Source organism: Staurois parvus, unplaced genomic scaffold (genome assembly GCF_062004578.1).
Source record: "Staurois parvus isolate SC_StPar_1 unplaced genomic scaffold, SC_StPar_1.0 ptg001701l, whole genome shotgun sequence".
Taxonomy (NCBI): Eukaryota; Metazoa; Chordata; class Amphibia; order Anura; family Ranidae; genus Staurois; species Staurois parvus.
In genome coordinates, this window is record NW_028319497.1 from 310,218 (window position 1) to 335,948 (window position 25,731).

General features: G+C 49.0%; 1 protein-coding gene across 3 annotated transcripts in view; it reads right to left on the reverse strand.

Annotated features, from left to right (window-relative positions):
* Positions 1-25,731, reverse strand: part of LOC149434702 (disheveled-associated activator of morphogenesis 2-like) — a 344,618-nt gene that overhangs the window by 307,885 nt on the left and 11,002 nt on the right. Inside the window, exon 1 of one of the 3 annotated variants that reach the window (XM_089663496.1) lies at positions 7,555-7,851. The exons of 1 other annotated variant lie outside the window; for it this stretch is intronic. The gene's annotated coding sequence lies outside the window, so the exon portion shown is untranslated. Of the gene's footprint in view, positions 1-7,554; positions 7,852-25,731 lie in introns of those variants that run through there. One more of the 3 variants, XM_089663499.1, reaches the window with a different exon arrangement.

Here is a 25,731-nt window from a genome sequence, read left to right on the forward strand (position 1 = left end):
TTACACTCTAATGTCCCCTCCCCCACAGTCACACACTATTATTATACATTTATATAGCTCTGCCATATACCACAGCGCTGTACAGAGACCACTGATCCTTTCACTTCAGTCTACACCACAGGAGCTTACACTCTAATGTCCCCTCCCCCACAGTCCCATCAGTCTCTGTACCAGAGGAGCTTACACTCTAATGTCCCCTCCTCCACAGTCACATCAGTCTCTGTACCAGAGAAGCTTACACTCTAATGTCCCCTCCCCCACAGTCACATCAGTCTCTGTACCAGAGGAGCTTACACTCTAATGTCCCCCCCCCACAGTCACATCAGTCTCTGCACCAGAGGAGCTTACACTCTAATGTCCCCCCCCACAGTCACATCAGTCTCTGTACCAGAGGAGCTTACACTCTAATGTCCCCCCCCCACAGTCACATCAGTCTCTGCACCAGAGGAGCTTACACTCTAATGTCCCCTCCCCCACAGTCACATCAGTCTCTGTACTTTTTTTTTTTTCTATGGTTGAACTGGATGGACTTTTGTGTTTTTTCTGCCAGACTAACTATGTAACTATGAACAAGCTGAGGTTAGAAGCTGATTGGCTGCCACGCACAGCTGCACCCGATTCTGAGTGCACAAGTTTTAGTAAATATGCCTCTTTGTCTCACATAATACAGGATGAAGGTGACGCTACAGAAGTACATTCACCACAGGCAGACACGTCCCTAAAATTCAGAATATTCCGACATCATGGATATAAAAGCAGCAAATTGCCAAATCCGCAAAGTTTGTGAATTCCTGGTATAGGAGGATTTACACTGACTGCTGGCCTCTTATATACTGTTTTATTTAAAGGGATTTGGAAGCATAAACTGCCCCCCCCCCCCCCCCCTCGGCCATGCCGCTCTATCCCTGCTCTGACTTCCTCCCGTGACTCTGACCGCGTGTTTACATTACGAATGACGACTGTAAGAGCGAACGTTTCCTGAGCTATGAAATTCCCTGCGCTGACTTATCTCCTATATGTAAATAGAGATCGTCCCCAAACTGGTTGGAGGCACTCAAAGCCTCTTATAAAGCATTTACAATGGACCTGCTGGCAACTTTAAAGTGTAACTCCAGTTTACATTTTTTTCATTTTTAGTTCCAGTTACGAAAAAAAAAAAAAAAATGATAAATTCTTCTTACACTCTCTGTGCTCAAGAACCATCCCCAGCTTCCTCTTTGGTCCATCATCATTGGTTCCCCAAAAGTAGAATGATAGTTACGTCACCCTGCCCATATCCTGTGATCCCAGCTTGAAGTTTACATCCCACCCCAATCTATCACCAGAAAAAATTGGAATTGCATTTTGAATAGAACATGGGAGAAAGGGGGATGTCTTCATGTCCTTACAGCAGGCAACTGGGGCTGGCTTCTAGGACCCCTTTGGTGCCCATGTAGGGTTTGAGGTGCTATTTAGTTTTTCTCCTCTAGTGGTCCCCATCCCCTTCCTAATGGTAGGTATAAAAGGGGGGCGGGGTGGAGGTGGAGCCGGGGGGTGCTGTAGTTGGTGCTAGAATAGTAAGGAAGTACCGAGGGTGGATAATGTTAGCCTGTGGGAGTTCTACGGCCTATATCTTCAATAATGTACACCATCTGATATGGGGAGGGTCATGGTGGTTACACCAGGAGGCTGGAGCAGTCTATAACAGGGCGAACCCTTGGATGGGCATGGCGGACCCAACCATGTGTAATGGAACTATGAAGTAATGGACTGTCGCAAGTTATGTTGTTTTGGACCACCATGCTGTGAAGCCTTTTACTCAAGTCAAGGAAAGTTCCACCAAGAAGAGGTCTGAGCCTTGTAATTCAGTAGTCTATATACCGGGGAAGAATTAAGTGTGGACACACTGACTCAGGAAAAGGATCTGGTGGTGATCAAGAGGAGTGGTGAACGGTCTCCTATCAGGGCCATATTCTGAGAAAACCCATGACCCTGTTGAGTTTGGGTCCAGTTGGGGGCCAGACTCTGATGGACCCAGCCTGGAGCCGCTGTACTGGGAGTCCCAGGCAACCCTGTTGCGTAGTAGTCATATAGTCCCCAAGGGCCCAGGAAGGGGACTGGTGGTGATCAAGAGGTGTGGTGATCAGTCTCCAATCAGGACCATATGCTGTAAAACCCATGACCCCATTATGCTTCAGGCATGGAAGCCCAGCACCTTAGCACCTGCGCCACCGTCACAACTGCTTGTACCCCATTATGCTTGGGTTAGGTGGGTAGTCAGCCTCCGATGGACCCCAGCCTGGAACAACTGAATTTGGAGACCCAAACAACTCTGTTGCATAGTAGTCATGTAGGATCATGGCGGTCCTCTACCCTTAGTGGGTAATCCCAGAAAGCTGGAGCACTCTATAAGACGGAGAACCCTGGGGTGGACATGGCAGACCCAGCCAAGTCAAATGGAACCATGATGTAATGGACTGTTGCAAGTTATGTTGCTTTGAACTACCATGCTGTGAAGCCTGTTACTTATGCTGGCTCAGGAAGGGGACTAGCGATGACCAGGAGATGTGGTGACCGGTCTCCTATCAGGACCATATGCTGAGAAAACCCATGACCCCGTTGTCTTTGGGTCCAGTTGGTGGCCAGCCTCATATGGACCCGGCCTGGGACCACTATACTGGGAGTCCCAGGCAACTATGTTGTGTAGTATTTATGTAGTTCCAATCCCACTATCGTCTGGCCATAGCCCGTGAGCCAAAGTGCAAGGCAGGTTTCCTGTGTCCACACATCGTGAGAACTGGCTTATCAACCACAACCAGCAGGTACTACAGGCTCACTTCATTAGATGATCTTCATTGTGTCCCCAGAAGATAAGGCAACTATTTGGAGTCCTGGGTATTGTGAAGCACAAGGTGATCTGTGGAGGCTGCCCTGGGCATGGGACTGGTGGTACTTGAGAGAAAATGTGGTGACTGGTGTCCTATCAGAACCATGTGCTGGGAAAACCTATAACCCATGTTGTCTTTGGTCAGAATAGTAGCCAGCTTTTGATGGACCCAATGTACTGGGTGCCCCAGACAATTCTGTTGTGTAGTAGTCATGTAGCCCCCATTCCAAAGGCTTTTTGACCATAGAGCATGAGCCAAAGCTCAAGGAAGGTTTCCAGTCCCCCTGCCTGTATATTTTGCACACCGTGGGAACTGGCTTATCAACCTCTACTACAGGGGGGCTACAGGCTCACCTCCTTAGATGATCTTCATTGCCCCCCCCCAGAAGATAGAGCCACTATTTGGGGCCCTGTGTATTGTGGACCACAAGGTGAACTGTGGACGCTTTGGGCAGGGGACTGGTGCTGCTTGGGAGAAGGAGTGGGGACTGGTCTCCTATCAGGACCATGTATTGGGAAACCCCATGATCCCGTTGTCTTTGGTTCAGATTAGTAGCCAGCCTCTGATGGACCCAGCCTACAGCCACTGTATTAGAGGCCCCAGACAACTCTGTTGTGCAGTAGTCATGTAGTCCCCATTCCAAAGGCTCTTTGGTCATAGAGTGTGAGCCAAAAGGCTGGCTTTAAGTTAACCGTACATTGCAGGAATTGACTCATCACCCACCACCAAGGGGGCGCTACAGATTCACTTCCTTAGATGATCTTCATTGTGCCCCAGGAAGGTAGGGCATCTACTTGGAGCCCAGGGGTTATTGTGGATCACAAGGTGAACTGTGGACGCTTTGGGAAGGGGACTGGTGGTGCTTGGAAGAAGGAGTGGGGACTGGTCTCCTATCAGGACCGTGTATTGGGAAACCCCATGACCCCGTTGTCTTTGGTTCAGATTATTATCCAGCCTCTGATGGACCCAGCCTACGGCCACTGTATTAGAAGCCCCGGACAACTCTGTTGCGCAGTAGTCATGTAGTCCCCATTCCAAATGCTCTTTGGACATAGAGTGAGACAAAAGGCTGGCTGTAAGTTTACCGCACATTGCGGGAACTGGCTCATCAACCACCACCAAGGGGGTGCCACAGATTCACTTCCTTAGATGATCTTCATTGTACCCCAGGAAGATAGGGCATCTCCTTGGGGCCCGGGGGTATTGTGGATTACAAGGCATCTTAATGATAAATTGGAGCTTTTCTGGAAGTGATACAGTTGTTGTATATTGTGACATGTCGGGAATTTATTCCAGTTACTAACAGGTCCACATTAAAGAGATCCTTGTTCCCTTGGGCTCAGTCGTCACCTAGGAGTGGGCTATCGCTCACACAAGCCGCTCATCCTACTTATTGACCGGGCTCCGGGGCGAGTCGTTCTGTCAGTACCAGGATGCCGAGCAGCCGGTAGATACAGATTCATAGATAACAAAAGGCCCTTCTTCTCTGGTCTGAGGCCAGCTCAGTCCGCCGTCAGCTTTCTGCAGCCGCAGCAAATTGTCCCCGGACAGATTACAGAGGCAGCGTGGGCAGAGCCGGCACTGGTGGCCTACGGAGAGCCCGAAATTAAAGGGCCACTATGCCCTTTATGGAAAATAATGGAAAGGTCACGGAGAGTTTTTAACAAGCTGATATCAACAAACAAATGAATCGTCTAAAATTTACAGTGAAGCAGATGTTAGTATATGGAGTAACGCATGACGTGCCTCCATTAACCCCACTTCCTAGCACAGCTTAAAGTGTTACTGAACCCACAACAGTACAATCAGTCTGTAGATGCAGCAAAGCATGCTTGTTATACTCACTGTGGAACCTAAGGGGTTAATCCTCTGCATTGTGTAAAAAGAATGTTTGATCCTGTCTGCTCTGATCCTCCCCTTCTTCTACTATCCCCAAACCATCTGCTGATAGAACAGAGCCTTGGGGGTATGCAGCACATGCTCAGTTTGGTGCGCATTGCTAGGTTTGTTTGTTTTTTGTCTTGGGAGGGCACATGTGATCAGCACAGGGACAATCAGCACTGTCCAGGTCAGGGGTATTGAAGCCTCATAGGACAATCAGGGGAGAATGAAAACTCCTCCCACAAGCTTTAATCAGTGCTTGGCTGGACACTGATAGAAGTCACAAGACTGCTATAAATTATACTGCTGATGAGAAAAGGTATCTAGCTGTTTATATTTACTAAAATAATTGAATTTCCACGTTGTGTGTAATGTGGGAGACCAGATATAGTGAATGCGGGGTCCGGGGAGAGCGGATATAGTGAATGCGGGGTCCGGGGAGAGCGGATATAGTGAATGCGGGGTCCGGGGAGAGCGGATATAGTGAATGCGGGGTCCGGGGAGAGCGGATATAGTGAATGCGGGGTCCGGGGAGAGCGGATATAGTGAATGCGGGGTCCGGGGAGAGCGGATATAGTGAATGCGGGGTCCGGGGAGAGCGGATATAGTGAATGCGGGGTCCGGGGAGAGCGGATATAGTGAATGCGGGGTCCGGGGAGAGCGGATATAGTGAATGCGGGGTCCGGGGAGAGCGGATATAGTGAATGCGGGGTCCGGGGAGAGCGTATACAGTGAATGCGGGGTTCGGGGAGAGCGGATACAGTGAATGCGGGGTCCGGGGAGAGCGGATACAGTGAATGCGGGGTCCGGGGAGAGCGGATATAGTGAATGCGGGGTCCGGGGAGAGCGGATATAGTGAATGCGGGGTCCGGGGAGAGCGGATATAGTGAATGCGGGGTCCGGGGAGAGCGGATATAGTGAATGCGGGGTCCGGGGAGAGGGGATATAGTGAATGCGGGGTCCGGGGAGAGCGGATATAGTGAATGCGGGGTCCGGGGAGAGCAGATTTAGTGAATGCAAGATTTATATAACACCAACAGTTCAGCACTTTACAACCTAAGGGCAGACAGTACAATTCCAATACAATTTAGTACAGGAGGGATCGGAGAGCACGGCTCGTTAGAGCTCACAATCCAATTTATGACACTTTTCTCACCAGACTATCTGAGTGAGGAAATGCGGGGGATGATTCTGAATGGATGGTGGCTGTGCGGATACATGACACCAAGGGTGGTCATACATAATACAATTTTCCTTTAGATTTACCAAAACCATGTAATATGAAGTCAAACTTAAGCACTTTCAGTTTGTATGCCATCAGGCCGGCCATTGCACTACATACAGTAGCTGAAGGTAAATCTAAAGGAAACTGAACAAGAAAATTGTATCATGTATGGCCAGCTTTAGAGGACCCCTCACAGTGCAAGGAAGACGGATAGATGGATCTGACAGATTTGGATCTGATGTGACTACAATCACCGGAGGACACCGAGCGAAGAATCTGCCTTTCATTGTATTATCTCATCCACAATACCTCCCAACAAGGACAGAGATAGAGGGATAGAATGGATGATTTATTTTCATTTTCTATTTCCTCTGGTCGCTCCTGACAGCAGAAATATACACATATATATACATATACATACATATACTCACACATACATGCATATACTTCCATATACACACATATACATATATACACCAATATACACACATATACATACATATACACCCATGTACATCCACATATACACATATACAACCATACACACATATACAGACATACATATACACACACATACATACACACGCCCACACTCAAACTACACCCAAAAAAGCCTATGAAAGGTACCAGGGGCATCTCATGGGGCCCTTTACTGACCCCGGGCCCTCGGGCAGTGCCCGAGTTCCCCAATGGTCAGTCCGCCCCTACATACATACATACACATACACCCATATGCACACATATACATACATATACATGCACACACACACATACATACATACACACACATACATACATATACACACATACATACATACACATCCATATACACCCATATGCACACATATACACACACACATATACATACATACACACCCATAAACACACACATATACATACATACACACACATATACATACACATACGTACATATACATGCACACATATACATACATACATACACACACATACATACATATACATGCACACATATAAATACATCCATATGCACACATATACATACATACATACATACATATACACACATATACACACACATATACATACATACATACACACACATACTTCCATATACATACATACACACACATACATACATATACATCCATATACACACACACATATACACACATATACATACATACACACATATACATACATACATATACACACACATATACATACACACACATATACATACATATACACACATATACACACACATACATACACACATATACATACATACATATACACACATATACACACACATACATATATTTCCATATACATACATATACACACATATACACACACATACATATACATACACACATATACATACATACACACACATATACATACACACATATACACACATATACACACACATATACATACATACATATACATACACACATATACACACACATATACATACACACACATATACATACATACATACACACACATATACATATACATACACACATATACATCCAGAGATCCTGTATACAGCATATAGATGGAGATCTGTGATATAGATATAGACGGACAGACCTTCTCCGGGTCGCAGGGATCATTCTGTCCCCCATGGACGGTGTCGGTGGGTGTCAGGCGGTCAGTCCATCCTCCGGTCCCCCGGTGACGCCTCACCCTCCCCGGATCTCACTATAGAAGCGTCGTGTCCCCATCGGTGGCAGCGCTGAGTGCGGAGAGACAATTGTCGGGCGATGTTACCGCCCCCCTCCCCACATTCCTCAGTGGGTCTCCGTCCCCGGCACTGGCTCTTCTATTAATAACCATCAACACATGTGCGCCCGACACACCCGACACTCGTCCTTCCACCCTTCCTCGTCTGTGACACCCTCGGAGATCAGCCAATCCGATAAATAGCTCTCCGGTAATCATCACACAAGCTGTAATATCGCTGGTAGCGGCAACATAGGCTGTGGCGCTGTACAGGGTCGCAGAGGGTCATCCATACATTGGGGATCAGTCCAGTTGTCAGAGAGACCCCCATACGGGTGCATGGACCCCGAGAGTCAATCAAACCATCTCCAGGAGATGGAAATCGTGTCATTGGAACTATTGTGTATTGTCACATCTTCAGCAGGATCCGGGATTTATATCTCCTTCCAGATCAGCGCTGCCTCCAGAATCATGTGACAAGAGGCTGCAGTCCTGCTCTGACCATACAGTAGACATTGAGTCTGAGTATCGGGGGTCTCTGAGTGGTCAGAACAAAGGCCCCTATTATTTAACATTCCCCTTAACCACAGTGGTGTCACTAGGGTTGGCGTCACCTGGTGCGGTAAAACATGGTGTCATGCCCCTCCGCACGACATGATGCAAGAGATAGCCAGAGGTAGCGGCCATAGCCATGCTTGCAGTGGTGTGCGATTCTCCAGCAGCCATGGATGGTGCAGGCCAGGGGCCCAGTCTCTGGGACGCCACGTCCATGCTGCTCACAGTGTCATGGTGGTGGGGTGTTGGTCAGGATCTTGTCTCTGGGTCGGGATTTGAGAGGCGTGCCCACTGCCATGCTGCTGTGTTGCCGCTCATTCAAACATGGTGCCAAGCGGCGCTATGACGTCACGGACTCAGGAATCAGTCTATGGCAGGGGCAGACTGAAATCTCATGGGGCCCCCGACAATAGTGGATCATGGGGCCCCTGTGTCCTTGCCCAAACTCAAAAAAGCCTATGAAAAAGGTACCAGGGGCATCTCATGGTGCCCCCTACTGACCCCGGGCCCTCGGGCAGTGCCTGAGTTTTCAAATGGTCAGTCCGCCCCTGGTCTATGGTCAGATGGTATGGAGTTGGGTTTGGATAGTAGACAGACGGACAAATCAATAGAGAAATTATAGATAGATGAGAGATGGATGGATAGATAGATAGATTATAGATAGATAGATAGATAGATAGATAGATAGATAGATAGATAGATAGATAGATAGATAGATAGATAATAGATAGATAGATAGATAGATAATAGATAGATAATAGATAGATAGATAGATAGATAGATAGATAGATAGATAGATAGATAGATAGATAATAGATAGATAGATAGATAGATAGATAGATAGATAGATAGATAATAGATAGATAGATAATAGATGATAGATAGATAGATAGATAGATAGATAGATAGATAGATAGATAGATAGATAGATAGATAATAGATAGATAGATAGATAGATAGATAGATAGATAGATAATAGATAGATAGATAGATAGATAGATAGATAGATAGATAATAGATAGATGATAGATAGATAGATAGATAGATAGATAGATAGATAATAGATAGATAGATAGATAGATAGATAATAGATAGATAGATAATAGATAGATAGATAGATAGATAGATAGATAGATAGATAGATAGATAATAGATAGATAGATAATAGATAGATAGATAATAGATAGATAATAGATAGATAGATAATAGATAGATAGATAGATAGATAGATAGATAGATAGATAGATAGATAGATAGATAGATAATAGATAGATAGATAATAGATAGATAGATAGATAGATGATAGATAGATAGATAGATAGATAGATAGATAGATAGATAGATAGATAGATAGATAGATAATAGATAGATAGATAATAGATAGATAATAGATAGATAGATAATAGATAGATAGATAGATAGATAGATAGATAATAGATAGATAGATAGATAGATAGATAGATTGATAGATAGATAGATATTGATAGATAGATAGATAGATAGATAGATTGATAGATATTGATAGATAATAGATAGATTCTTCCCAATGACCATGACACCATTGTATGCTGAGTTGTAGATATAGAAGTTTCTAGCTGGGGGTCCCTGACACCGGGACTCTGGGGGTTGGGAAAGGCACGGTACAAACACCCCGACATTGGATGACGATGACATATCAGCCGGGTTCCGGCATACACTGTGCAGATATTGGATGGATCTCACCCTCTAATGGTAAATTCTACAACTTTCCAGGGACTAAAGTTGAGGCCAAACCATCTGCCTGTCCCTGGAAATCAGTCCCAGCTGCACATTCTGACCTTTCCATACATGACCTTGTCCTTCCACCTCTGGGGATTGTGTTGTAAGTAGGTGACCTCATCCTCGGACCCGGCTGTCATTAATGGGGGGAGCGTGTTCTGAACCGCCCCAGGGCGACTTTATCCAATGAGTCGTGTGTCCTATGACTGCTGGGACCACCAAGAGACCTTTCTGAGCGACTCTTGTCCTCCGCCTGACCCTCGGCCTCATTCCCTCATCCCCATCTCTAGTCCCCCTGACATGAACTTAGTGGGGCTGTGATAGGGGTCTAAGCCCCCCCATAACATAGCCCAATAGTCCCCCTTGCTACCCCAATCTGTCCAGAGCCTCTCCCATCCTCTGGAACTCCCAACCCCAGTCTGTCCAGAGCCTCTCTCGTCCTCTGGAACCCCATACCCCAATCTGTCCAAAGCCTTTCCCATTCTCTGGAATTCCCATACCCCAATCTGTCCAAAACCTCTCCCATCCTCTGGAACTCCCAACTCCAATCTGTCCAGAGCCTCTCCCATCCTTTGGAACTCCCAACTCCAATCTGTCCAGAGCCTCTCCCATCCTTTGGAACCCCCAACCCCAATCTGCCCAGAGTTTCTCCCACCCTCTGGAACCTCATACCCCAATCTGTCCAGAGCCTCTCCCATCCTCTGAAACCCCATACCCCAATCTGTCCAGAGCTTCTCCCATCCTCTGGAACCCCAATCTGTCCAGAGCCTCTCCCGTCCTCTGGAACCCCATACCCCAATCTCTCCAGAGCTTCTCCCGTCCTTTGGAACCCCCTACCCCAATCTGTCCAGAGCCTCTCCCGTCCTCTGGAGCCCCATACCCCAATCTGTCCAGAGCTTCTCCTGTCCTCTGGAACCCCATACCCAAATCAGTCCAGAGATTCTCCCATCCTCTGGAACTCCCAACCTCAATCTGTCCAGAGCCTCTCCCATCCTCTGGAACCCCATACCCTAATCTGTCCAGCGCCTCTCCCACCTTCTAGAACTCTCCAACCCAATCTGTCCAGAACTCCTCCCATCCACTGAAACTCCCTACCCCAGTCTGTCCAGAGCCTTTCCCATCCTCTGGAAATTCCTATCCCAAACTGTCCAGAGACTCTCCCATCCTCTGGAACTCCCAACCCCAATCTGTCCAGAGCCTCTCCCACCTTCTAAAACTCTCTACCCCAATATGTCCAGAACTCCTCCCATCCTCTTGAACTTCTTACCCCCAGCTGTCCAGAGCCTCCCCTTTCTCTGAAACTCCCTACCCCAGTCAGTCCAGAGCCTCTCCCATCCTCTGGAACTCCCTACTCCAGCCTGTCCAGAGCTTCTCCCATCTTATGGAACTCTCTACCTCAATCTGACCAGAGCCTCTCCCATCCTCTGGAACTCCCTACCCCAGTTTGTTCAGAGCCTCTCCCATCCTCCGGAACTCCATACTCCAAACTACTCTATCTGTCTTTAAGTGATTCCCCAAAACTGCACCTAGCCACCTCCACCTTCCAAGTGGAATTTTACTTTCGCCATCAACCCTTCCCCACACTTCTCCACCCCTTGCCCCTCCCTTTAGATTGTAAGCTCTCGGGATCAGGGCCCTCCTCACCTTCCAGTATAATCGTACTGTGTAACCCTCTGACTCGAAACGCAAACCTCCGGACTTCAGGCGACAGCGGTAAGACCGCGGCTGGAGGCCAAGAATTCTGGAAAGCTTGTCTACATTCCGGATACTTTTGCCATGGTTACAAAGAGAAGTACACATCTTTTACCATCACCACAAGGTGGCAGCAGAGGGAAGAGGAAACACTGCACACTGTGCTGGATGTTCCATTCATTTGTAGAATGTGTTCCTGTGTCAGAGGGAGAGCGGATGTGTCGCTGCGCGTCGCCTCGTGTGAACTTCCACTGATTAGCCCCATTCCCAGCGCTCTCACGCCTTCTGCGGGCCAAATAAAGTCTCTGTAATCTGTCAGTCCTGTCACCGCGACTAAGCCGCCACCGCGCCGGATAAAGTGCACAAATGATTCCCAGATATCCCCGATAACGCGGAGCGCGTCGTCATTGCGATATGTGGAGCGAGCTTGGAGAACAACATTGGGAGATTTTTTTTCAATGGAATCATTTGGCATTTTAAAGTCTTTTTTTTTTAATGTGAGCGACTTAATCATATCGCGCCCTTCTACGAATACCGCGTGTGCATGATGGCCGCCATTACTGGCCTCTACAGGGACGCTTTACAATTCGGAATAAATTCCTGACGTGTCACAAGATACAGAAACAGGAGCATTGCTCAGAAAAGCGCCACTTTCTATCATTAAAAAGCCTGTCATCAGTCTGCTGCAGGCAGGAGGAAGCATTTCCTCAGTCTCCCCTCCCCCAGTAATCAGACTGCACATTGTAACTTTGTAGAAGGAGGAGGAGGCATTTCCTCAGTCTCCCCTCCCCCAGTGACCAGACTGTACATTGTAACTTTGTACAAGGAGGAGGAGGCACTATTCCTCCCACTGACACCAATGATGGGGCACTATTCCTCCCACTGACACCAATGAAGGGGCACTATTCCTCCCACTGATACCAATGATGGGGCACTATTCCTCCCACTGACACCAATGAAGGGGCACTATTCCTCCCACTGACACCAATGATGGGGCACTATTCCTCCCAATTACACCAATGATGGGGCACTATTCCTCTCACTGACACCAATGATGGGGCACTATTCCTCCCACTGACACCAATGATGGGGCACTATTCCTCCCACTGACACCAATGATGGGGCACTATTCCTCCCACTGACACCAATGATGGGGCACTATTCCTCCCACTGACACCAATGAAGGGGCACTATTCCTCCCACTGACACCAATGATGGGGCACTATTCCTCCCAATTACACCAATGATGGGGCACTATTCCCCCCACTGACACCAATGATGGGGCACTATTCCTCCCACTGACACCAATGATGGGGCACTATTCCTCCCACTGACACCAATGAAGGGGCACTATTCCTCCCACTGACACCAATGAAGGGACACTATTCCTCTCACTGACACCAATGATGGGACACTATTCCTCCCACTGACACCAATGATGGGGCACTATTCCTCCCACTGACACCAATGAAGGGGCACTATTCCTCCCACTGACACCAATGATGGGGCACTATTCCTCTCACTGACACCAATGATGGGGCACTATTCCTCCCACTGACACCAATGATGAGCACTATTCCTCCCACTGACACCAATGATGGGGCACTATTCCTCCCACTGACTCCAATGATGGGGCACTATTCCTCCCACTGACACCAATGATGGGGCACTATTCCTCCCACTGACACCAATGATGGGGCACTATTCCTCCCACTGACACCAATGATGGGGCACTATTCCTCCCACTGACTCCAATGAAGGGGCACTATTCCTCCTACTGACACCAATGAAGGGGCACTATTCCTTTCGAGTAGAATACTTGGACTATACCCCAGTTGTGTTGCCAATGACATGGCATTCCTTAGATTGGCGCCCAACCACCATCACCAGCCTATCCAGCTCAGCAGACAACACATCACCTCCCCGAAGAACAAGAAGAGGTGCCTGTTGGGAGTTCCTTACTGATCCCTGAAGTGATATATTACCTGAAAGTTATGTAAGAATGTCTGGCTCCACCCAGGATGGAAAATGAACCATCAGTCATGCCTGTTGGGAAGGGAGTCAATGGCTTCCAGGTGCCTCACAAGTAGGGATGGGAAGGAGAACATGAGTGACGGGTCCGTGTTGTCCTGTGGGAGAGTCTGGATGGACGGGAGATGTTACTGGACCAGCTGGTGACCAGACATACAACATGGCCTCTATGACCTGCCTACCATATTTCACCTACTGGGTGATGGTTCTGCATCGTATGATATTCCAGGTGGAACAATCTCTTGTGGCCTCTGAAAACCCAACAGACCCTCTGCATAAGCTCAAGCAGCTGCACATGCTCAGTGGGCTGGAGGGTAAACCAAGACATTGGAGAACCTGAGCTGCACATTCTGAGGTCAATGTCCGCTTGGTCAGAGTCCGGAAAGAAGTTCACTGCAGGCAATATCATTCCAGATTTCTCTAGATCTTCAGGTTGCATCTGGTCTGTTGATTCCGGGAATCCAGGATCTTGTACAGGGTGATGGTTCAGTACGGAAAGAGTTCTAGCCGAGACGGAAAACTGAAAACCCGAAACGACGACATTTACATCAATGCCTAACCCCAAACTTCGATCTACTCCACAATTGTCAACCGAACCCCAAATCCTCGATGTCAATCCAAATGTACTCCTGATAATTAACTCAACCTCCAACCCCGCACCCTAATCCTCAACCTAACCACCCCCTACGCCCAACCTAACCCAAACCCTGATCTGCCATTCCATTACCCCTCCCCCCAATCATTAACCTGACCCCCGCACCCTAATCCTCAACCTAACCACCCCCTACGCCCAACCTAACCCAAACCCTGACCTGCCATTCCATTACCCCTCCCCCCAATCATTAACCTGACCCCCGCACCCTAATCCTCAACCTAACCACCCCCTACGCCCAACCTAACCCAAACCCTGACCTGCCATTCCATTACCCCTCCCCCAATCATTAACCTGACTCCCGCACCCTAATCCTCAACCTAACCACCCCCTACGCCCAACCTAACCCAAACCCTGACCTGCCATTCCATTACCCCTCCCCCCAATCATTAACCTGACCCCCGCACCCTAATCCTCAACCTAACCACCCCCTACGCTCAACCTAACCCAAACCCTGACCTGCCATTCCATTACCCCTCCCCCCAATCATTAACCTGACCCCCGCACCCTAATCCTCAACCTAACCACCCCCTACGCTCAACCTAACCCAAACCCTGACCTGCCATTCCATTACCCCACCCCCCAATCATTAACCTGACCCCCACACCCTAATCCTCAACCTAACCACCCCCTACGCTCAACCTAACCCAAACCCTGACCTGCCATTCCATTACCCCTCCCCCCAATCATTAACCTGACCCCCGCACCCTAATCCTCAACCTAACCACCCCCTACGCTCAACCTAACCCAAACCCTGACCTGCCATTACATTACCCCACCCCCCAATCATTAACCTGACCCCCGCACCCTAATCCTCAACCTCACCACCCCCTACGCCCAACCTAACCCAAACCCTGACCTGCCATTCCATTACCCCTCCCCCCAATCATTAACCTAACCCCCGCACCCTAATCCTCAACCTAACCACCCCCTACGCTCAACCTAACCCAAACCCTGACCTGCCATTCCATTACCCCTCCCCCCAATCATTAACCTAACCCCCGCACCCTAATCCTCAACCTAACCACCCCCTACGCTCAACCTAACCCAAACCCTGACCTGCCATTCCATTACCCCTCCCCCCAATCATTAACCTGACCCCCGCACCCTAATCCTCAACCTAACCACCCCCTACGCTCAACCTAACCCAAACCCTGACCTGCCATTCCAATACCCCTCCCCCCAATCATTAACCTGACCCCCGCACCCTAATCCTCAACCTAACCACCCCCTACGCTCAACCTAACCCAAACCCTGACCTGCCATTACATTACCCCTCCCCCCAATCATTAACCTGACCCCCGCACCCTAATCCTCAACCTAACCTCCTACCCATAACCCAGTCCTCAGAACGACCATCTATAGATTCCCCTAAATAGTCCCCTGAGGACATTGTATCTGAGGACAGTTCCTGTGTTACATTGTATCTGAGGACGGTTCCTGGGTTACATTGTACCTGAGGACGGTTCCTGTGTTACATTGTATCTGAGGACGGTTCCTGTGTTACATTGTATCTGAGGACAGTTCCTGTGTTACATTGTATCTGAGGACGGTTCCTGTGTTACATTGTATCTGAGGACCGTCCCTGTGTTACATTGTATCTGAGGACAGTTCCTGAGGACGGTTCCTGTGTTACATTGTATCTGAGGACGGTTCCTGTGTTACATTGTATCTGAGGACGGTTCCTGTGTTACATTGTATCTGAGGACGGTTCCTGTGTTACGTTGTATCTGAGGACGGTTCCTGTGTTACGTTGTATCTGAGGACGGTTCCTGTGTTACGTTGTATCTGAGGACGGTTCCTGTGTTACATTGTATCTGAGGACGGTTCCTGTGTTACATTGTATCTGAGGACCGTCCCTGTGTTACATTGTATCTGAGGACGGTTCCTGTGTTACATTGTATCTGAGGACGGTTCCTGTGTTACATTGCATCTGAGGACGGTTCCTGTGCTACGTTGTATCTGAGGACGGTTCCTGTGTTACATTGTATCTGAGGACGGTTCCTGTGTTACATTGTATCTGAGGACGGTTCCTGTGTTACGTTGTATCTGAGGACGGTTCCTGTGTTACATTGTATCTGAGGACGGTTCCTGTGTTACGTTGTATCTGAGGACGGTTCCTGTGTTACGTTGTATCTGAGGACGGTTCCTGTGTTACGTTGTATCTGAGGACGGTTCCTGTGTTACATTGTATCTGAGGACGGTTCCTGTGTTACGTTGTATCTGAGGACGGTTCCTGTGTTACATTGTATCTGAGGACCATCCCTGTGTTACATTGTATCTGAGGACGGTTCCTGTGTTACATTGTATCTGAGGACGGTTCCTGTGTTACGTTGTATCTGAGGACGGTTCCTGTGTTACGTTGTATCTGAGGACGGTTCCTGTGTTACGTTGTATCTGAGGACGGTTCCTGTGTTACGTTGTATCTGAGGACGGTTCCTGTGTTACATTGTATCTGAGGACGGTTCCTGTGTTACATTGTATCTGAGGACGGTTCCTGTGTTACATTGTATCTGAGGACGGTTCCTGTGTTACGTTGTATCTGAGGACGGTTCCTGTGTTACATTGTATCTGAGGACCGTCCCTGTGTTACGTTGTATCTGAGGACGGTTCCTGTGTTACATTGTATCTGAGGACGGTTCCTGTGTTACATTGTATCTGAGGACGGTTCCTGTGTTACGTTGTATCTGAGGACGGTTCCTGTGTTACATTGTATCTGAGGACCGTCCCTGTGTTACGTTGTATCTGAGGACGGTTCCTGTGTTACATTGTATCTGAGGACGGTTCCTGTGTTACATTGTATCTGAGGACGGTTCCTGTGTTACGTTGTATCTGAGGACGGTTCCTGTGTTACGTTGTATCTGAGGACGGTTCCTGTGTTACGTTGTATCTGAGGACGGTTCCTGTGTTACATTGTATCTGAGGACGGTTCCTGTGTTACATTGTATCTGAGGACGGTTCCTGTGTTACATTGTATCTGAGGACGGTTCCTGTGTTACGTTGTATCTGAGGACGGTTCCTGTGTTACATTGTATTTGAGGACCATCCCTGTGTTACATTGTATCTGAGGACGGTTCCTGTGTTACATTGTATCTGAGGACGGTTCCTGTGTTACATTGTATCTGAGGACGGTTCCTGTGTTACATTGTATCTGAGGACGGTTCCTGTGTTACGTTGTATCTGAGGACGGTTCCTGTGTTACATTGTATCTGAGGACCGTCCCTGTGTTACGTTGTATCTGAGGACGGTTCCTGTGTTACATTGTATCTGAGGACGGTTCCTGTGTTACATTGTATCTGAGTACGGTTCCTGTGTTACGCTGTATCTGAGGACGGTTCCTGTGTTACGTTGTATCTGAGGACCATCCCTGTGTTACGTTGTATCTGAGGACGGTACCTGTGTTACATTGTATCTGAGGACGGTTCCTGTGTTACATTGTATCTGAGGACGGTTCCTGTGTTACGTTGTATCTGAGGACGGTTCCTGTGTTACATTGTATCTGAGGACGGTTCCTGTGTTACGTTGTATCTGAGGACGGTTCCTGTGTTACGTTGTATCTGAGGACGGTTCCTGTGTTACGTTGTATCTGAGGACGGTTCCTGTGTTACATTGTATCTGAGGACGGTTCCTGTGTTACATTGTATCTGAGGACGGTTCCTGTGTTACATTGTATCTGAGGACCATCCCTGTGTTACGTTGTATCTGAGGACGGTACCTGTGTTACATTGTATCTGAGGACGGTTCCTGTGTTACATTGTATCTGAGGACGGTTCCTGTGTTACGTTGTATCTGAGGATGGTTCCTGTGTTACATTGTATCTGAGGACGGTTCCTGTGTTACGTTGTATCTGAGGACGGTTCCTGTGTTACGTTGTATCTGAGGACGGTTCCTGTGTTACATTGTATCTGAGGACGGTTCCTGTGTTACGTTGTATCTGAGGACGGTTCCTGTGTTACATTGTATCTGAGGACGGTTCCTGTGTTACATTGTATCTGAGGACGGTTCCTGTGTTACGTTGTATCTGAGGACGGTTCCTGTGTTACGTTGTATCTGAGGACGGTTCCTGTGTTACGTTGTATCTGAGGACGGTTCCTGTGTTACGTTGTATCTGAGGACGGTTCCTGTGTTACATTGTATCTGAGGACGGATCCTGTGTTACGTTGTATCTGAGGACGGTTCCTGTGTTACATTGTATCTGAGGACGGTCCCTGTGTTACATTGTATCTGAGGACGGTTCCTGTGTTACGTTGTATCTGAGGATGGTTCCTGTGTTACATTGTATCTGAGGACGGTTCCTGTGTTACGTTGTATCTGTGTCCCTGCAGGCGGAAGTGAAGGGTTAATCAGAATGCGTTGTCACACATGGAGGAGGCCGTGGCTCTGCATTGGTGGGATTCCAGCGTGGACGCAGCTCTGGCTGCAGTTTCCATGACGTCAGGATCCCGGCCGGCACTGGGGGGACTCTGGCTCAGCCATCTGGATGACATTTGTCTGTGGAGGGGGAGCAGCTCCCAGGCCCCGGGGTCGGGGGGCACCATGGGGGGGGGAGTCCTGCTGGTCCTGTGCGCCGTGGTGGCGCCTCTCCTGGACATGACACAGAATGTCCCTAATCATCATGTGCAGCCGCAACGCAGCGTCAAAGTCTCAGCTTAAAGCGTCACCCCGCCTAGTGCGCTGCGTCTGGAGGAGTCACCGCGGACCGCCAACAATTCATTATCACCGACATTACCTAACGCTCACTGCGACTCCACCTCCTTGTGCAGGGGGACTGGTCTTGTCTCCGCCCCCTCCTGGGGTTTTCTGTAGTGGGTGGAGCCTTCTGGGCCCCTCCCTCAGCTCTGCTCTCTTTCCTTGTGCAGGGGGACTGGTCTTGTCTCCGCCCCCTCATGGTTTTCTGTAGTGGGTGGAGCTTTCTGGGCTCCTCCCACAGCTCTGCTCTCTCTCCTTCTGAAGGGGGACTGGTCTTGTCTCCGCCCCCTCCTGTGATTTTCTGTAGTGGGTGGAGCCTTATGGGCCCCTCCCACAGCTCTGCTCTCTCTCCTTGTGTGGGGGGACCGGTCTTGTCTCCACCCCCTCCTGTGGTTTTCTGTAGTGGGTGGAGACTTCTGGGCCCCTCCCACAGCTCTGCTCTCTCTACTTGTGCAGGGGAACTGGTCGTGTCTCCGCCCCCTCCTGTGGTTTTCTGTAGTGGGTGGAGCCTTCTGGGCCCCACCCACAGCTCTGCTTTCTTTCCTTGTGCAGGGGGACTGCTCTTGTCTCCGCCCCCTCTTATGGTTTTCTGTAGTGGGTGGAGCCTTCTGGGCCCCTCCCACAGCTCTGCTCTTTCTACTTGTGCAGGAGACTGAAAATAAATTCATTTCAAATTCATGATATTCATTAAAAAGTCGAATACAATTATATATAAAACAATTTCTATATTTTTTTTTACAATGTCCATTTCGGTCCAAGAATTTTCATTTCGGCGCACTTTCTAGGCCTTCGCGTTCACTTTTGGGCATTTGAGACGCACAGAGATGCGACCTTCTCTATTTTTGTTCTGCGCTGTCACGGCGGGATCTACTCCCATAGGATGACCTTGATTGTGGACGACCTACAGTGTGGGAATGCGTTCAGAAACGCATCCCGCTGCATCTGCTGTGAATGGGATCTTATACAGGCCATACACGGGTCAAATTCCAAACGATTTTTCGTCCGAAAATTGGAAACGTCGTTCGCTCGGTAATCCGATGGCGCCGTCATTGATTTCAAAATTCTTTTCGGAAAAACGATCGTACAATTTGACCGTGATTGAGTGGAAAATCGGTAGTTTTTCACAAATTTTCCAACATGCCTGATCCAGGGGCGGACTGAAAATTTATGGGCCCCCGGGCAATAAGTGGATCATGGGGCCCGTGTCCTCAACCACACCCAAAAAAGCCTATGAAAGGTACTAGCAGCATCTCATGTGGCCCCCTACTGACCCTGGGCCCTCGGGCAGTGCCCAAATGGTCAGTCCGCCCCTGGCCCAATCATCAAAAAGGGGAGGAACCAGGAAAATCGTCCGGTGCCATTGACCCAACTAACAGAGCGAAAATCAGCCAATTATTCTTAGGTCTGATTTTTGGACGAAAAATTGATCGATTTTCGACCCATGTCTGGCCGATTTTCGCAGGGCTCGGTAGTCGGGTCGTTCCAGACTCGTCATCAGCCGTTTCCGGCGTGTGAAAGTTTCAGTGAACTCGGGTGAATGTGTCCTGATCAGACCCAGATCCGGCGCCGGGGAGGAAGCGCATACCTCGGCTATTTTTATCCGGCCGCCTTGCGAGCGACTCATGGTCTGCGGTGCGCTCAGATCCTGGGAGAGAGACGCAGGATGCACAGGACATGAGGCAGCAGTTTACTCTGCGATGCGTCCAGGCCACAGACCGGGACTGTGGCTGGAGGGGCCCCACACCTGACCTCTCAGGGGCCACTACTGGGGGATTAGGAGGAACTCCGGCTTCACAGGATAGCAGCACACTGGATATCTACACCATTCGACATTAACCACTTCCAGTCCGGACACTTTCCCCCCCTTCCAGTCCGGACACTTTCCCCCCCTTCCAGTCCGGACACTTTCCCCCCCTTCCATTCCGGACACTTTCACCCCCTTCCAGTCCGGACACTTTCCCCCCCTTCCAGTCCGGACACTTTCACCCCCTTCCAGTCCGGACACTTTCACCCCCTTCCAGTCCGGACACTTTCCCCCCCTTCCAGTCCGGACACTTTCACCCCCTTCCAGTCTGGACACTTTCACCCCCTTCCAGTCCGGACACTTTCACCCCCTTCCAGTCCGGACACTTTCCCCCCCTTCCAGTCCGGACACTGTCACCCCCTTCCAGTCCGGACACTTTCCCCCTCTTCCAGTCCGGACACTTTCCCCCCCTTCCAGTCCGGACACTTTCACCCCCTTCCAGTCCGGACACTTTCACCCCCTTCCAGTCCGGACACTTTTCCCCCCTTCCAGTCCGGACACTGTCACCCCCTTCCAGTCCGGACACTGTCACCCCCTTCCAGTCCGGACACTTTCCCCCTCTTCCAGTCCGGACACTTTCCCCCCGTTCCAGTCCGGACACTTTCACCCCCTTCCAGTCCGGACACTTTCACCCCCTTCCAGTCCGGACACTTTCCCCCCCTTCCAGTCCGGACACTTTCCCCCCCTTCCAGTCCGGACACTTTCACCCCCTTTCCAGTGCGGACACTTTCACCCCCTTCCAGTCCGGACACTTTCCCCCCCTTCCAGTCCGGACACTTTTACCCCCTTCCAGTCCGGACACTTTCACCCCCTTCCAGTCCGGACACTTTCCCCTCCTTCCAGTCCGGACACTTTCCCCCCCTTCCAGTCCGGACACTTTTCCCCCCTTCCAGTCCGGACACTTTCACCCCCTTTCCAGTCCGGACACTTTCACCCCCTTCCAGTCCGGACACTTTCACCCCCTTTCAGTCTGGACACTTTCCCCCTCTTCCAATCCGGACCAGGGGCGGACTGACCATTTGGAAACTCGGGCACTGCCCAAGGGCCCGGGGTCAGTAGGGGGCCCCATGAGATGCCCCTGGTATCTTTTTCATAGGCTTTTTTGACTTTGGGCAAGGACACAGGGGCCCCATGATCCCCTATTGCCCGGGGGCCCCATGAGTTGTCAGTCCGCCCCTGGTCCGGACACTTTCCCTCCCTTCCAGTCCGGACACTCCCCCCCCCTTCCAGTCCGGACACTTTCCCCCCCTTCCAGTACGGACACTTTCCCCCCCTTCCAATCCGGACACTTTCCCCCCCTTCCTGCCCAGGCCAATTTCCAGCTTTCAGCACTTTGAATGACAATTGCGCGGTCATGCAACACTGTACCCATATGAATTCTTTAGCATTTTTTTTAGACAGATAAAGCTTTATTTTGGTGGTATTTATTCACCGCTGGGATTTTTATTTTTTTTGCTATATAAATGAAAATGTCCAAAAATTTTGAAAAAAAGTGTTTTTCTTATAAAATTTTGCAAATAAATAATCTTTCATCATAAATATCGGCCAAAATGTATTACGTTATCTTTTTAGTAAAAAAAATAAATAACCCAAATTAGTTTATAACCAAAAATTATCATTTTAAAAAAAAAATTACATTTTTTTTTATATTATTATTTTTTCTTTTTTTTTCTTTTCTACATTCTGTCACCCTAGCAGTGTGGGGTCACCATGGTGACACTATACTACTTGTGGGGGGTGATGAAGATTTTTTTTTTTTTACACTGTGACAGAAGTGACATCTTGCTTACTACTCTGCATGTGATCACTGATTGGCCAATCAGTGATCACATGATCGGGACCTCGCACAGAGGTCCCGTACAACGATCGGTGTTCCGGAGGACACAGCGGGCACCGGATCGCGGTGCTGTGCACTCCCAGGGAGCATGCACAGCTTGAAAATGCGGGTGCGATTTATGAACGGCAACCCGCCCCTGCACTGCCACCGTCCTGCCGTTTATAAACAAGGTTAAGATCCTGGTCACAACGGGTGCGACTTGCCATGCGAGTTGCAAATCGCATGGCAAGTCCTCACCCTACTGTCCGCAATTACAGCCGTCACATAGGTGCGATTCTGACTTGGTCGGAGCTGCACCAATTTCTAAAGTAGTACACGACTTTTGGTGCGATTTGCATAGACCTCTGTGTCTCGCGAATCGCACCTGTAACTGGCGTCTCATCCGACTTTGAAAACGTGCGACTTCACTGTAAGTCACACAATGTCAAGGTTGGGTTTGGTGTGATTGGAGTTTCAAGTGACCGGTCACACCGGAGCGATTTCAAGTGCGATTTACAAATTTAAATCACATCTAATGAATGTGACTGTCAGTATCCTAACATTTGCTGCGGCGCGATTTCTAAAGTAGTTCTCGTGTTGCTTTTTCTGCAGTTTTGTTGCGATTCCACATACATAGAATATACTGGAAATCACACTGCAAATGGCAAGAAATCGTTGAAAATCTTCACAAGTGGAAAAAAGTCTTCAGTGATCGCATCGAAATTGCACACAAATCACACAATTTTAAATCGCAGCAGTGTGACCGGTGACTTAGACCCCAATCACACCAGGTGCGACTTGCCACGCGAGTTGCAAATCACATAGCAAGTCGCACCCTATTGTCCGCAGTTAAAGCGGCTATATTGGTGCGATTCCGACTCAGTTGGAGCCACACTGATTTCTAAATTAGTGCATGTACTACTTTAGGTGCGACTTCAGGTGCGATTTGCATAGACAGCTGTGTCTTGCTTGCCGCACCTCAAGTCGGACGTTGCATGATTTCAAAGTCAGATCGGTGCGACTGGGGTGTAAGTCGCTGGTCACACCGCTGCAATTTGTGTGCAATTTCAGGGGCGATTATTGAAGACTTTATTGCTACCGGACAGTAATTCTGGATTTCTGTATCAAAAATATTTTCAGTTCACAAAAAGTTCCCCCCCCCCCCCCCGGTGTCAGAATTGTGTCTATTTCGGGTTAAACTTCTGATTTTTGTTAAAAATATATTAAAAAATGAAACAATGTATCTGCAGCACCTTGTGATTGTATTACAGTATTTGCAGCAAAATCCTCCCTCCAACCCCCAGGTGTACCGGCTCCTCCCCTTCAGTCTTGCACAGGTGTAGAGGCTCCTCCCCTTCAGTTTTGCAGTTGTGCTGGCTCCTCCCCTTCAGTCTTGCACAGGTGTACCGGCTCCGCCCCTTCAGTCTTGCACAGGTGTACTGGCTCCTCCTCTCCAGTCTTGCACAGGTGTACTGGCTCCTCCCCTTCAGTCTTGCACAGGTGTACCTGCTCCTCCCCTTCAGTCTTGCACAGGTGTACTGGCTCCTCCCCTTCAGTCTTGCACAGGTATACTGGCTCCTCCCCTTCAGTCTTGCACAGGTGTACCGGCTCCTCCCCTTCAGTCTTGCACAGGTATACCGGCTCCTCCCCTTCAGTCTTGCACAGGTATACCGGCTCCTCCCCTTCAGTCTTGCACAGGTGTACCGGCTCCTCCCCTTCAGTCTTGCACAGGTGTACCGGCTCTTCTGGACTGAAACTGCTTCCTCTGATGTCACTGCACACTGTGAGCGTCTCGCAATGTGTATTAGAAGCTGCCTCATTTCCTGGCTGGAGGATATCCAGCATCATCCACTACTTTCCTCCCCAGCCTGACTGTCCCTGGCCCCGCCCCTTTCATTCATTGGCTTTCAGTACTGTCATTCATGAAGGCTCAGAATCACATGTGGGTGTGTACCTAGGGCAGTCTGCATGCAGTTACAGGCCACTCCTCCAGAATGACTTCCACCAATCAAGGCATGTTGGTATTTGCTTAACTCCTCTTAAGAGCCAACACACTACGTGCATCAGGGCTGAGGGCTCTGGAGAGGAGTACTGAGGCAGGGAGCTGTGATGGGTTCAGGAAGCCATGTGCAGCACTGGCCCCTCCCACAAGCTAGGAAATACCTGCTTTACATAGAGAAGCACAGGGACCCAGTGATGACATCACAGGATCTAAATTAAGGTATGTTATGAAAATGGAAGGTTTATTTTATTTAAAAATGTCATCAGCATGTTGATGAGGGGGGAGGAGGAACCAGGGAAATGTGTGAAACGGCCTGCTGGCTGCGTATGCAATAGTTCATATTTACTGAACAAAAAAGAATCAAAACATTATTATTGTATGAACATAAAAAGGATATATACTATATCCCCCCCCCCTCTCTCCCCTCTCTCTCTCTCCCCCTCTCTCTTACTCTCCTCTCCCCCCCCCCTCTCTCTCCCACCTCTCTTTTTCCCTCTCCCCCTTGCTCTCTCCCCCCTCTCTCTTACCCCCCCTCCCCCCCTCTCTCTCTCCCCCCCCCTCTCTCTCCCCCCCCCCCCCTCTCTCTTCCCCCCCCTTCTCTCTCTCTCCTCCCCCCTTCTCTCTCCCCCCCTCCCCTTCTCTCCCCCCCCCCTCTCTCCCCCCTCTCTTTTTTTTATTATTATACAGGATTTATGGTGCCAATAGTTTGCTCAGCACTTTACAATATAATGGAGGACAATACACGAGACAGTACAGTAACAATACAATACACGAGGGGTGCGAGGGCCCTGCTCCTTGGAGCTTACAATCTAGGATCTACAATCTCTTGGTCCCCCTTCTCTCTCTCCTCCCTATACGTATCTCCCTCTCTATATATACAATACCTCCCCCTCTATATATATATACAATATCCCCCCCTCTATATATACAATATCCCCCCCTCTATATATATACAATATCCCCCCCCTATATATACAATATCCCCCCTCTATATATACAATATCCCCCCCTCTATATATACAATATCCCCCCCATATATACAATAT